The following is a 10,667-nucleotide window of genomic DNA, read 5'->3' on the forward strand; positions in this document are numbered from 1 at the left end:
CTACACAGTGACTGTGTGCATTTTAACAGTACAGGTAGAGAATCAATAGGAAATAATCATTGCTTGTTTGTTCACTTGCACCAGTTTTGACTATGCTGAATAAATGATATAGATCAAGGTCATGTATGTGCTGTTTGTTGATTGTATACTGATTTGTGTCCATAGTAGTTAATAATTAGAGTTTTTACTGGAAAGCAAAAACATAGTGAAGGTTTTATATATATATATATAAGGAAGGGAGGATGATGAGGAGACGTCTGCTGGCAGGTGGGTCAGCTACGGCAGAAGCGTTTCACTTCCACCTCCAGTCCTGGCCAGTGGAAACGGTCCCTAATGCGTTGGACGGTATTTTCGGCCCCGAGGTGCCCCGCCATCGGATGGGCATGTGCCAGCTCCATGACTGTCTCTGTCTTGGTTTTAGGCATGACCAAGAGGAATTTTTCCTCCCCCCGCCTGTGGGCGACACAGTACAGCAGACCATTTCTTATTTCAAAATGAGAAAGGGGGTGTGGGCCCGGAAGCCTGTCTACCTCATCGACTCGGCGCACTTGATCCCAACAGTTTCGCAGGTGGTCGTCCTCTCGTTGCTCCCTGCCGAACGAACCCCCGGTCGTGACCTGTGAAAACACATCAAGGTAGACAGACGGAAGGTTAGCTGGCTGACACTCACCCTCCCTCTCGCTGTCCGTCGCTAGGTAGGCCGGTCTCGGGCTGGGCGGTCCCCGACGGTTTCGCCATGGCCTGTTCCGGGCGGTACGGCCTGGTGTCCTGGGGGCGAGGAGGAGCTTCTTGAACCCCGGCCAGTCCCGTCCCAGGAGCAGAGGTACGCGGAGGTCTCGCACAATGCCCACCTCGATGGTCCAGGTCCCGGGCTCCGCTGAAATCCGAACCGTGCGGGCTGGCACATAGCGGGTGTCTCCGTGCACACACGTCAGTGGCAGCTCGGACTTCTGTTCGGGCCTTGGTTTTACCAGGGTAGGTTGCACTAGGGTGACTGAACTGCCGGAATCCAACAAGGCCTGCACTGGTTTCCCCTCTAGCTTTACCATCCGGCTGGGGCCAGGGGAAGGTCCGTTCTGATGCAGGAAACACCCGGTCATCCAGGCTCGGGCCGTCGGTGCTGGGGGTTCAGAGGGGAACGATCTGCTGACTGCCTCGCGGGCATTCGTCGCGTCCTCCAGCTCGACCGCTTCAACAAGACTGTGGATGTCCTGTGGATTCTGCATACTGACCGGGCGCCTCAGTGGACGGGGCAGCACCCGTAACAGCTGATCGACGAGGACTTTCTCCGCTACCTGGTCAGCGGGAGGGGAACCGGAGAGAAGCCACAGGTGAGCCAATCGGGCAAGTTGCGCAGCTACTTGTATAGTGTGAAAAACTTGTTGCCTCTTTCCCAAAAAGACTCATGGCTGTATTAGTTCAAAAGGGTGCTTCTACTAAATACTGAGCAAAGGGTCTGAATACTTAGGACCATGTGATATTTCAGTTTTTCTTTTTTAATAAATCTGCAAAAATGTCAACAATTCTGTGTTTTTCTGTCAATATGGGGTGCTGTGTGTACATTAATGAGGAAAAAAAAATAACTTAAATGATTTTAGCAAATGGCTGCAATATAACAAAGAGTGAAAAATTGAAGGGGGTCTGAATACTTTCCGTACCCACTGTATATATAGAGAGAGAGAGAGAGCTCAGTCCAGTTTAGAAAAAGAGATGGCAGCTATCTGGACAGGTGGGAAATTAGAAATTTGTGTGTCTATAACATAGAACATGATAAATAACAATAGAGAGAGCAAAACAGCATACAAGAATAAATAAGTTTTTGTTTTGTCACTGATGTGTTAAAACTGTTTAGGTGCATTTGCTGCTGTAAAACTGTTTCTGTTATGTTTCCTCAGGGAGTTCATGTAACATGTCAACTTGAAAAGCGATCATGGGAAGGAATATCATATGTTTGTACACTTGTGCTTTGGTAATAGTTCACCCAATCGTCCTCGGAGAAGATGGTTCTTTACCAACTTTTGACACACTCACAGTAATGTTATGGAGAAAAAATTATTTAGCTTTCCAGGAGTCTTATCTCAACGCCCAAATATCAGTCCAAGAATATATTTTTCTCTCCACTGAGTGTGTCCATGGTCCTTTTCTGCATTGTCTTATAGGAGCTGGTGGTGAAACCAAAGAGCAGCTTCTCATGGACATCGGTCATGACAGCTCGATCTTCAACACTGAAGTGCAAAAGACTTTCCTGAAGAAATCAGCCAAAGAAGGGTAGACATAGATGGATGTACATAGTGCTCTTTATGTAAGCAACAAATCAAAACCACTTCCTGAGTTCCCTGAGAAGATGAAGCAGTTTCAACTCCCAGAAGGCTTTCCTGTGGATTTTCACCTCTTTGCTACTTTAGACAAGATTAACACATATGTCAGGGAAAAAACACATGAGAAAATAAAGTTGTTGAATATCTGGATGCTAATACCATGATCCTTCTTATTTACATATATTTTAAAGGTAAACAAACTGGACACAATGTAGTCACAAACTGTACTAGTAATGCCATTCTGTTCTTCAGGTTTCAAATGTCAATAACTCCACTCTTATTTTTTTCTCCAGGAAAATGGACTATGCCGTTTGACCCAAAATTTACTCATGAGGCTGAATTCCACGTAGATGCTGAAACCACAGTTCTAATTATATATCAAAAAGATTACATCAAAATCCTTAATGACGCTAATCTCCACTGAAGTCCTGTCTCTGGACTACAACAACCCCTACTCCTTATTTCTAGCACTCCCAGTTAATTCAGTCACTAAGCTGGAAAAGGTTATTAATCGACGAGATATAGAAAGGTGGAGGAACAGTGTTGGGGAAAGTTACTTTTAAAAGAAATGCATTACAATATTGCGTTACGCCCTAAAAGAGTAACTAATTACGTTACTTAGTTACTTTTTTATGGAAAGTAATGTGTTACATTACTTTTTAAATCTTGGCAGGGCTTGTTTTTAATATAAAAAAATATTTTACAAATGTAAAAGCCCTTTCACAACAGAAGTGAAATGAATATGCCTCAGGCTGAGGGAAATGTAAATTCACGTCTGTACAGTAGATGGCGCCGCTCAAACAAATTGCATTAAGAATATGATGCAGGAGAAGAAAGTTCAACACTATTTAGCAATAAAAAAAGTTAAACACAAATGTGTCATTTTTGCTTAGTATGGTTGAATTGGATCATGGAAGGTCAGTAGCAAAGACTTTGGTTAATAAAATGGGATTAAAATACATAAATGATGTTTGTCTTATTTAACAAATTTAATTATTGCGTGTTTGTATAATATTCCGAGTTGCATTTTTTATTCATTTTGAGGAACACTGAATCTGTTTTTGTGCAGGTGAGATGAGTAAATACATGTCCATATTTAGTCTAGAACTAGAGTAACATCATGTTCACTGATGTTCTCTGCACTTACTCCTGATTTCTCTCAACATGAGGAAAGGAGAGCTGTCAGTCAATACATGAGAAACAAAGTAACTGGCGTTACATATGTGAAAAAGTAACTCAGATATTTCCTTCTAATTTCAAAAGTAATGCATTACTTTACTAGTTACTATAAAAAAGTAATCTGATTACGTAACCCGTGTTACTTGTAATGCGTTACTACCCCCAACACTGTGGAAGAATATGGTCTTTAAGGTCAATATTTAATTTCCATTTTTAGTTATAACCAATCAGAACGCTTTGCTTTTGTCTTTCAGACAGAGCTGTCAGTCAATACATGAGAAACAAAGTAACTGGCGTTACATATGTGAAAAAGTAACTCAGATATTTCCTTCTAATTTCAAAAGTAATGCATTACTTTACTAGTTACTATAAAAAAGTAATCTGATTACGTAACTCGTGTTACTTGTAATGCGTTACTACCCCCAACACTGTGGAAGAATATGGTCTTTAAGGTCAATATTTAATTTCCATTTTTAGTTATAACCAATCAGAACGCTTTGCTTTTGTCTTTCAGATCGGTTGACATCTACGTCCCAAAGCTTTCTCTAAAAACATCATATTCCTTGAGCGATATTTTGACGGGAATGCAAGTGACTGACATGTTCACAGATAAGGCCAACTTCACAGGAATTTCAGAAGTAAAGATGTTCATGTTACAGGTAACGAAATAAACTTTACTAATTAAAATAAAAAGTGACTTCTTAAAGGGATAGTTCACCCAAAAATGAAAATTTTGTGAAAATGAATGTGAAATTTATAGAGCATATTCTATATACATTCACTTTGATTTGAAATGGACTCTGTGATTTTCTTTCAGGTTAAACATCAAGCCGCTTTTGATGTAGATGAGGAAGGAATAGAAAGACCAGACTTTAGGATAGATTTCTCCAGGAGAAAACTACCAGTTTAAAGATTTGATCGTCCATTCATGATAGTTATTGTTGACCCGATAAATGACAACAACCTTTATACTCATACTGTAACTGACATTAAGTTGCCATGATTTTGTACAAATTATGACGGAGTGTTGTAAAAAGTACAGCTATTGCTTTAAACATTTTAGGATGTTACTGTCCACAAACGCATAGTCAGCATGTGTTATTAAATCATTTAATAATGTCTCATGTGTCAGTGTCTACAGGCTGAACTTCCTTATACTTAGGAAAAGGCACAAAAAAAAGTGTAAGCGTCTCATGTTGTTTGTCTGTAAATGTCTTCACACAAAACGTAGGTTTATGATCAATGAAAACAGGACACTATTATTTGAGCTGATATAAATATTTATTTCCTCTTTATATATTCCATCTTTACATGCATGTCAGGCAATCTCAGTAGCTGAAAAAGGTTTATTGGGCTCAACTGAAGACCATCGTGACTTATTTTGAAAAGTGTAGGTCATATCAGAGTTAACATCCCCACAATGACTGTCTAACAAAACAATTAGAGGATGTTAAAGGAGGCACATTTCTAATTTTAAGGACTTTGCTTTGCCTCAATGCAACATCGAAAGAATGACGACACTGCCACAGTTTTTGACTAGAAGATTCAAAGGAATAAGGTCCAGAGGAACCTGAACAGCTCCCCTGCAGGAATGACAGAAAATGCTGCACAGAAACTGGCTACTGTTGGCAGATTTCCTGAGAATCTGCAGCGGGCGACACGCGCTCCAGAATCAAACTACATCACGTCACCGTTAGTGATCTAGCATAGAGGTTACCACACATAGATCGGAGAATCCTGGCCTGTACACAATAGCAGCTATATACAATGTGTTACAATGCAAATCAAACCTTTTTGTTTTTGCTGGGTTTGTTAAAAAAGTTTTTGTTCTAACCAGAAATGCACACTGACTATCATGCATAGTAGGACCGTTCTGATTATAGAGGCTACATAATATCATTTAAGGTTATTTTTGTGAGCACAATTATAAAAAAATATTAAAATCACCATTGGTATTTTAAAAAATACAGTCACAGACGAATTTGGTAGAAGAAACCATAAAATATGCTAATCGTATCATTTACGTTGCTCCTCAAGGTCCATCAACTTCCACGTCTGTTCTAAATATGACTAGTGTTTGCAGGCAAATAGCAGCTATATACAATGTGTTACAATGCAAATCAAACCTTTTTGTTTTTGCTGGGTTTGTTAAAAAAGTTTTTGTTCTAACCAGAAATGCACACTGACTATCATGCATAGTAGGACCGTTCTGATTATACAGAGGCTACATAATATCATTTAAGGTTATTTTTGTGAGCACAATTATAAAAAAAATATTAAAATCACCATTGGTATTTTAAAAAATACAGTCACAGACGAATTTGGTAGAAGAAACCATAAAATATGCTAATCGTATCATTTACGTTGCTCCTCAAGGTCCATCAACTTCCACGTCTGTTCTAAATATGACTAGTGTTTGCAGGCAAGATATGTTCAAACAATTAATTCTATAAATAAGTTTCCTTTTTCGGTGTTTAAAAACATTTCTTCTAATTACTGAAGTTGAAAACTGTTTTAACTGCTTAATATTTTTGTGGAAACTGTCACTTGTTTTCAGGATTCTTTGATGAATAGAAAGAACAGCATTTATTTGAAACAGAAATCTTTTGTAAATGTCGTTACTGCCACTTCTGTTCAGTTTATTGCATCCTTGCTGAATAAAAGTATGAATTAAAAAAAAAAAATTACTGTCCAAAAACTTTTGAATAGTAGTGTAAGTGTACTCATAAAAACAATCTTTCTAAGTTGGTTTATTATTCTAATATATTTTAAAATGTAATTTATTCCTGTGATGACAAAGCTGAATTTCCAGTCTTCAGTGTAACATTATCCTTTTTTTTTGTGTGGAAATTGTGATATTTGTTTCAGTGTATTTGCAAATCGTACTATATATGTGCATGTAACTGCATCCATATAGCCTTTTATCTTAGAGTTAAAGCTGTCACTCTGAGCAAGAAAACTAACAGGTCAGTTACAGAAAATCTAAAGTGGGAACTGATAAGGTCAGTTAAATAATAATGCACCAAGGAATAAGACATATATCTTGGCATAGTTTGTATTGCATTGGGTGGAATGTGCATGCCATACATATTTATGAACATTTAAAATTATTCATCATGACACACCAAAAATGTGCATGTTGAAGTGTTATGAGCTTGTGTAATCTTGCATATGCACTGCGGAATCTGTGTGTGTGTATGTGTACTGCATTAAGCGTAGGTGGATTTGGTCAGTCGTTCTGTTGTGTGGTGCTGCTATGCGTATGTGGGCAATGGGGCGTACAGGCGGGCAGGGAGAGAACAGGGGAGGGGCCTCTTCAGATTCATGAATGAAACCCATCACCACGGCAACCACTGAGAAAGCGCCAAGAGCAAAACCTTCATAAGTGGGACAAGAAAAAAAAGATAGAGCGTTTGAGAGAGAGAGACAGAGAGAGGGTGTGTGTATGTGTGAGAGAGACAAAGATGCTTCAGCCATTCAACCACTGAAAGTTTTATTTTTACCAGAGTGAGCTAAGTTTATTTAGTGTCAGATTATTTATTTTCCGCTCCAAATAATGTGGAAAACAGCTTTTGTTTGCTGTGGACTACAGATTTAAGGGATACATTTTTGTCTAGTGACATGCAAGCTTCATTAATATCCAGACTAGATAATAGGCATTGCAATTTTCATGTTTTATATTTGTATACTTGCATAATTAAATACATAACACATACATTTAAAAAACTGCAAATGAACACAAGTAACTCAAATGAACTTTTATTAATAAATCAATACTCAATTTTCTATGTGGCCAATCATGGGTCTCATTTTCTTGAAACTACATAAAAACCCTTGTCAGACCAACAGAATTATCCCAAATGTTGTCCCAACTAGTCAAACACAGTTGTCTGAACAAAGAATTTCATATTGCGGAAATGTTAAGGCTTTGTAAGTTCACAGCTTGCATTGCAGCATGAATAAATGATGCAGTTACTGTTATAGGATTATTGTTTTGCTGTTTGCTGACTTCATTTAAACTTTTTTGTTGTTGATTTGTCGTTGTCAAAAAGACCACCCGGAACAGAAAAAAAAAGCAGCGGTTTCTGACCGATCGATATTGCAGTTGCTAGCCGTGCTCTCCCTCTCAGTGCTTTGTACAGTAGATGTTATTGTGAATATCCGATGTTGTTTAGTGAATGTTTGAGATATGTAATCGCCAATAGACACTAATCCCATTAGGCCGGACATACACTGTGTTATTTCTGACAAGGTACCAACTCACACTGTACGAGTAGATCGCATCCGATGTAAAGCCAAAGCTCACATTTTATGTGCTCAAACTAACTTATATAGTTTACATTGACATTTTGGTTCAATTTCTAATAAATAATAATAATATTTCTAAAAATATATTATAGCGTCTGGACCAATCAGACACACACCCTGAGAGGTCAGCTAAATATCTACAGCGGATCTAAATATTTATAATTAATTATAACTAGTTATGATTAATTATTCATATTTCCCATGAGCTGATTCGCTACAATATCTAAGTATATAAAAACAGTTTAACACATTGTTTTTTAGGCCACCAACTATTAAATACTTCTGCATGTGGTTTGAGTCGGTTTTAAGTATTACATTTAGAATTTAATACGTTTATTAAGATGCAAACTTCTTCATCAGTCATGAACTAATGTGAAACCATAGGTAATAATAAAAATACATATGTGCAAAAAATATGTGCACAGTAAATTACAAAATAGCAGGCAGGTCAAATTAGCCAAATAACCAAAGAAGCCAGCATAAATACACACATGTGCAACTTTACATCAGTGTAACAAAAACAGAAAAATTGATCTATATACAAAAGCAGCTATGTCTGTCACAAGGAAAAGAAATAATGCAGGCTGTGTGAAAAATGTGTGAGGCCTCTAAGGTCTTCTAAATCGAAATGAACAGTACAAAAGAAAGCGAGAGAAGAAAAGGGCGCTGTTCATACTCCTGCCTGTTGAATGGTATCGATTAGGTGTCAACAGCACTGTCCTCCTAAGGCAGCACTGGAAAATTACTGATCAATAATCTTCAAGGTTGTAGTCAAGATGAACATTTCTTTCTTTTTTTGGCTACAAACTGAAAGCTGAAAACGAAAATGAAATGTTTGAAGATATTTACATCTAACTGCTGCTTGTTGGTATGGTTCAAGCTAAGTGATTTACACCAGCATTTGTCAATCCCTTCCACTGCAGTGTAGAAAGAGACCGCCTGAATTATTTCATTAGCCTCCCTCCCTCCTGTTGCATCTGCAGCAATGTGTGGGTGGAAGAGGGGGAGAGGGAAGCCAGACTGGAGGGTTGCAAGGAGTAATAGGTTTTCCACTGCAGTCCAACGCGTATGGTGGGGAACCCTGAAAATGCTTCCATACATTTTGAAATGGTATGTATCAGATCAACGTGTGAAACTGCCTGACAAAATCACTGTAAACTCTTTTCAATGCTGCTACAAAGATATTTGCCAACACCTGTGAAACGTGTGTACGACCAAAGACTATATATACCAAGATGGTTTACTAATATTATGAATGGGAAAAAGTGCATCATGCAATATTGCGGAAAAAGTCCCACTTTCTAATTAAAAAGAGCTAATCCCGAATTGGTAAAGCCATTGTGTCACTGCATTAGAAGCTCCAGTTCCAATACAAAGTCAGTGTCCTGAGACGCGTGCTTGGGATTATGCATGCACATGGCCCAACCTGAAATATTAGGCTATTTTATTATTAGAAACAACATTTATGGGACAGTTCATGTCAGATCTTAAATATTACATTGAAATGTGATTTGAAATTAGGGCTAGGTTATATGGCTAAAAAAATTATCACTATAAAATTTTTCATATCAGTCGATATCAATAATAATTTTTCATATCAGTCAATATCAAGTAAACGCATCTGCTGTAGTAAGCTCAAGCTGTGCTGCCGTTTGAACTTTGAGCCAAGTGGATTAATGCGCCGCGTGGCGCGGTTCAAATGACTAACGCTGTTTCGTTCCGCTTATGGTGCATAAACATTATATAGAACATTTATCGAACTCTTATCATCGTTTTATCGAGGAAAATTATATCACGATAATTATCATTAGCCCTGTTTGAAATAATGTGAGTTTGGCAAACAGATTTTCAGATTTCAGTTTTTCATATCAGTCGATATCAATAATAATTTTTCATATCAGTCAATATCAAGTAAACGCATCTGCTGTAGTAAGCTCAAGCTGTGCTGCCGTTTGAACTTTGAGCCAAGTGGATTAATGCGCCGCGTGGCGGGGTTCAAATGACTAACGCTGTTTCGTTCCGCTTATGGTGCATAAACATTATATAGAACATTTATCGAACTCTTATCATCGTTTTATCGAGGAAAATTATATCACGATAATTATCATTAGCCCTGTTTGAAATAATGTGAGTTTGGCAAACAGATTTTCAGATTTCAGTTTTTCTCTATTCAAGTAGATAGAGGTTGGTCTTGCATGTCTGAAATAGCTGCCCTGAGCCACTGAAAATATGGCCACCAAGTGAACTGACTTTTCCTGAAAGGCACTGTACGATTTAGGTGGTACAACTCGGTCTGAAGTTGACAATACTCACCAGGGCGATTTCGTCTCCTGATCACACACTTCCCTCGTTTGTTCTCCACAAATGGGTCTAGGCATGGGCCGCAGTGTGAAGAGCCAGGCTGGCAGAAGTGCCGTCGCTCCCGGGCACAGTCCAGACTCCGAGGACAATGTCCCACAACTATAACAGAAATGACAAAGACACTGATAAATGACCCACTCTACACTTTACACTGACGTTGCCTTACATTAATGACCAATATTTTTTCATTTGTCAAAATGGCCTTACTGCTGATATATAAATCTGTAAATGCAAAATATTAATAAAAAAATCAAATAAATTCATTCACCCTAAAATTATATAAAAAGATTCAAGCGGATTAATGAAATTCGAGCTGCAGCTTGAGTGATCCTCACATATTATTTAGCTTCCACGGATACAACAAAAACATGTCAGGCTATTTGTCATACAGAATAATTGCATAAACAGCTAACAGTAATCAGCCTTTTTATGTTAGAATAGCTCTCTCTGATCTAGTGTATTGTGTTGTGTTACTGCTATGATGGAGAGCTCAGGAATGAC

The 10,667-nt window shown here is 38.2% G+C and overlaps 1 pseudogene; it reads left to right on the top strand.

The window, feature by feature from the left end:
* The first annotated feature begins 2,278 nt into the window (after nucleotides 1-2,278).
* LOC107587421 (alpha-1-antitrypsin homolog) lies at nucleotides 2,279-4,407 on the top strand (annotated as a pseudogene).
* The last annotated feature ends 6,260 nt before the right edge of the window (nucleotides 4,408-10,667 follow it).

This window comes from Sinocyclocheilus grahami, unplaced genomic scaffold (assembly GCF_001515645.1).
Source record: "Sinocyclocheilus grahami isolate Dianchi unplaced genomic scaffold, SAMN03320097.WGS_v1.1 scaffold92.1, whole genome shotgun sequence".
Classification (NCBI taxonomy): domain Eukaryota; kingdom Metazoa; phylum Chordata; class Actinopteri; order Cypriniformes; family Cyprinidae; genus Sinocyclocheilus; species Sinocyclocheilus grahami.